The sequence below is a fragment of the Pyrus communis genome, chromosome 8 (assembly GCF_963583255.1).
Source record: "Pyrus communis chromosome 8, drPyrComm1.1, whole genome shotgun sequence".
NCBI classification, from domain to species: Eukaryota; Viridiplantae; Streptophyta; class Magnoliopsida; order Rosales; family Rosaceae; genus Pyrus; species Pyrus communis.
This window is the reverse complement of record NC_084810.1, coordinates 17,339,481-17,343,861: the sequence shown is the minus strand read 5'-3', so window position 1 is coordinate 17,343,861 and position 4,381 is coordinate 17,339,481. Positions and strand designations below refer to the sequence as shown.

Sequence of the window (4,381 nt, the reverse complement as noted above, 5' to 3'; positions counted from 1 at the left end):
TTTACAAAAAAATAAAAATAAAGGATATTGCAATTGGCCCTTTACAATAGTGGTGAAAAGGTGTTGAGCTCTTGTATGATGGCGTGAGTTCGAATCCTGTTGGTTTCTCAAAACTTTCTCTTTGATTTGTTTTCTTTTTAATTGGTTATTAGTTGCTTTGCCTAAATTACTTTTATTAAAATTCTTTTTATTATTATTAAATTCAAAATTGACTTTTTCCAATCTTTGTTTGCAAATAATTAACAAGTATAATTGATTCATTTATACCATTAGGAAGCAGAAAAGGTAGAAACTCTCTTGGTCACATGGATTGCATTGGTGTTTCAAGTTGACATGAATAAAATTACAAAATAAAAGCTATTTAAGGATGCTTAAAACAAGATCTTATTATGTACTAGGAAAAAAACATCAATTATCTAAACCCTAATTCCAATATAAACCCACCTCCCCTCATTTTTCTCTTTTCCCTTCTTCAACTGCTGCACAACTCATCAGTTTTCCATTTTTCCTTCATTTTTCTTCCTCTCTCTCTTGTGCACATCCCAATCCGTCCTCTCTTTCTTTCATTCTTAGTAATTTTTTGTTGTCTATTACTCCTTTGCTAGTCCGGGATGACTGAAAGAAAGATTTGTCACAAAGAAGGTAAAACTCGTTTTATTTGGTTTGACTGAAGTTTTTTTTTTCCATTTTGAATTGTTTTGCAAGTACACTTCACGGGATTTTGAATAATTTAGAGTGGAAGAGAAATTCATGAATAGATTGGAATTGAAATATCATTTGATTGATAGTGAGAAAGAGACTCTCAAGAACTTTCAATTTTAGAAGTAATTGCCTTGTGTTAATCTTTGTTTATCGGTTTTCTTATATGTTTAATTGATTGAAATTCAGGTTTGATTTTTCCAGTTTGTTCACACAAATTATTGTATTTTGTAATTTGGCTTTGTTGTTCATTACATTTTCTTTTCTGTTTTTATATAGGCTCATGTGCTACTGCAACATAAGAAGATAGACTCAGAGATCTGGTCTACAAAGCTCGAGATTGAAAGAATGGAGAAGATTGAAGGAAGAAAATGTCTTTTCATGTTTTTCTTTTTTTAAATTTATGTTGTTCTGAGATCTGGAAAGATGAAGATGAACCATGCTGGGTTTAAATATTTTGAATGATTCAAAACCAATAACTGATGTTTGGGTGGATTAATACATTTACTATCTTGTGGGGTTTTTTTTTTTATATAAATGAAAGTATTAGGAGTGGATGTATTTATTCGCTCGATTTATGTTTTTTTATATAATTAAAAAGTATTAGGGGCAAATGCTTCTACCTGTAATTATGTGTGTTAATAAAACTTGCCCACATGGCAACAAAAACAATAGGGACAGAAATTTGACTTTTTTTGCATCAAATAACAATAACAACGACCATTTTAGGCGCGAAACTACTTTCAACCACACCTTGTTACTAGTTGCGATTTTTTTTCTATATATTTGCCCCTAGTGGGGGTTTTTAAAGGCAAATATTTCTACAATTATTAATTCGATTTCTTGTAGTGAGCCTTGTACTAGCTTTTAAAGTAATGGAAGCTCTCTTCTTGACCAAAAGAAAAAAAAAATACATACATAGAAAAATTTAGAGTGCATACTAAGAATTTTAGAACGTCAATAATAACATCCTTAAATTTCCTGTAATACAACATGGATAGTGTTATTAACACACTTATTTTTGCCTCCATACATCCTTGTTGATTTAGAGTAGGATCTCTCCCCTCCTATTAGGCCATCTCCAACCGAAGGGTTCAGAGGGCCAGAGGGCCGAAAATAGCCCGAAAACCGTCTCCAACCGAGGGCTAGGCCAAAGGGCTCGTGGAATTTGATAGGGCCCCACGAAATCTGAAAAGGCTAGAAGGCTACTGCAAACAGCCAACCAGCCATCCTGAGGCTGGCCAGAAAACTGATTAATAACCTACAGGGATTCTTAAAAAGAATTTTGAATCCAACGGCTAGCTGACGTCAATTTTTAAAAAATTCTATCCTTCAATTTTTTTAATAATTTTGAAATGACCTCGTCTGCAATGAAAGGTCGGGCTTGGACCCGAAAAGAAGATGAAGCTCTTTGCAAGGCTTATAGATGGGTGTCTGAAGATAGTGTGAGGGGGAATTGTCAAACAAATGATGGTGTTTAGACTCGTGTGTCCAAAAAATACTTAGAGTTCTATGAAGGCACCACTCCAGTGAATATTCGAAACCACGAGAGTTGTTCTTCAAGATAGAAGAAACATCTTCATCCAAGTTTGAACAAATGGCATCAAGCATTGTTAGCAGCCACAAGTAAACATGAAAGCAGCGCTAATTACTACGACGAAGTAAGTGTTTTCACAATTTATTTTAAATATTTAATTATATTACATTTAATTTCATAAATTAATTTACTTTATTTTTTTTTCTAGGTACGCCAAGCGGAGGAATTGTATATGGAGAGCAGCTCGAAACCCTTTTAGTTTCACAGTTGTTGGGAAATTTGTAAAGGGTGGGTGTTATTTGAAGATCCACCGTAGAGAGCTCCTACGCCGGTGTTTGGAATTGAATCCTCAGTTGCAGATATAGATGAAGATGGATCTCCAACCATTCAACAAATAAGGGTAGAAAAATCATCTTGGGGTGAAGGTTCCATACATAGGGTTATGGGATGAAACAAGGCGCAAAGGTTGAAGGAAAAGGGTAAGGCAAATGATGATTACGCCGCTCAACATGAAGTGGTGGCCTCATTGCTATTATTAGGCGGAAGAAAGGAAGTGTAGGCATGAAGAACGGGCCAAACAAATACAAGAAGAGATTGATGATAAGAATATGGAAATGAACACTTCGAATTACACTCCAATGAGTAAGGCCTATTTTGATAGGAAAAAAAAAGAAATTATGAGCAGACGGCAGTTGTTTACCTCTAACTATACTCCTACGATGGCGGATGATGAAGATGACGTTGATTATGGATATTAAATTTAAGTTGTAGTTTTTAAATTTAAGTTAATGTTGTTTTCGAATTTAATTTGTCGTTTTTAAATTTTAGTTGTAGTTTTTAAATTTAAGTTGTTGTAGTTTTTAAATTTAAATAATAAATTATGTTTAGCCCTATGGCCCTCGGTTGGAGACGATTTTTTGTGACAGGGCTAAAACTGATAGGTTGATAGGGATGCTTAGTGTGTGAGATTGAATGACATGTGTCTTATTGTAATTGGTTGGGATATAGAGTTAGTTAGAATTGTTGATATTGGTATAAACTATAAATACCATATTGGAATGTAATTATATACATTGAGAAATAGAAAATACAAAGTGTGAAAATTCGTTTCTCTCTAGTTTAACACACACACACTCTCTCTCTCTCTCTACATTTGCTTTCTCCAATACATCATTGTTGACATGGTATCATCGCCGATCGTGGCTACCGCCATTGATTGACGACCTGGTTGCTTCCACTCGTCTAGTTGCTTGTTTACTAGTGTTGTCGTTTCTTTGCTCTGTTCGTCGATGTTGCTAAGTCGGTGGTCGTTTGATTCACGTTGGTGCTAAAACCCTAAGATTTGGGGGGTTTTTGCTGCACAATTGCGTGCTTACTTTGGTGTTCATTGTTGTCGATTGCAAGGTGTCTCTTCTTTCATCTTCTATCTGTTCACTGTGATTTTTATTCTTCGATTTGATTTTGTGTTCAAGATTCACTGTTCTTCTGTGGTTCTTGACTCCGTGCTGTTGAAGTATTGATTCTTGTTGTCTTTTGCTTCACTTCTGCGATTTCTTAGTGGTTAAGAAACTTGATTGTTTACAATGGTAAACCCTAATCAATTAGTTCTTACTCAATCTCCGATTTCTTCGTTAATTCCAAGTGTGGGTAATCAAGTGACAGTGAAATTAAATGATTCTAACTATGTTACCTGGAGCTTTCAACTAGATCTTCTCTTGGAAGGAAATGGCATCCTTGGGTTCATTAATGGCTTAATTCTCTATCCTTCGAAAACTGGAGAAGACAAATCTGTGGATGGTCTCTTATTGCTACTACTTTATCACCTTCTGCTTTATCTTGTCTAATTGGTTGTCAGAGTTCTAAGGAAATGTCGGATAATCTTCGTAAGAGATTTGCTAGTATCACTCGCACTAGTATTGTGCAAATGAAGATAGATCTACAGAACATTAAAAATGGGCCTGAGTCTATTGACAAATATCTTCAACAAATCAAAGACTTTAGAGACCAATTGGCTTTTATTGGAGTTACTATCTCTGATGAGGACATTGCTATTGTGGCTTTAAAAGGTCTCCCCTCTAAATACAACACTATAAAAGTTGTAATTCGTGGCAGGGAGAGTTTAGTGTCTCTCAAGGAACGTAGATC

General features: G+C 34.9%; 1 long non-coding RNA gene across 1 annotated transcript; it reads left to right on the top strand.

Moving 5' to 3' along the window:
* Window positions 1-345: 345 nt before the first annotated feature.
* LOC137741443 (uncharacterized) lies at window positions 346-1,277 on the top strand. The gene is made up of 2 exons (XR_011069297.1): window positions 346-642; window positions 979-1,277. It is a non-coding gene; the product is annotated as an uncharacterized lncRNA (long non-coding RNA).
* Window positions 1,278-4,381: the final 3,104 nt, after the last annotated feature.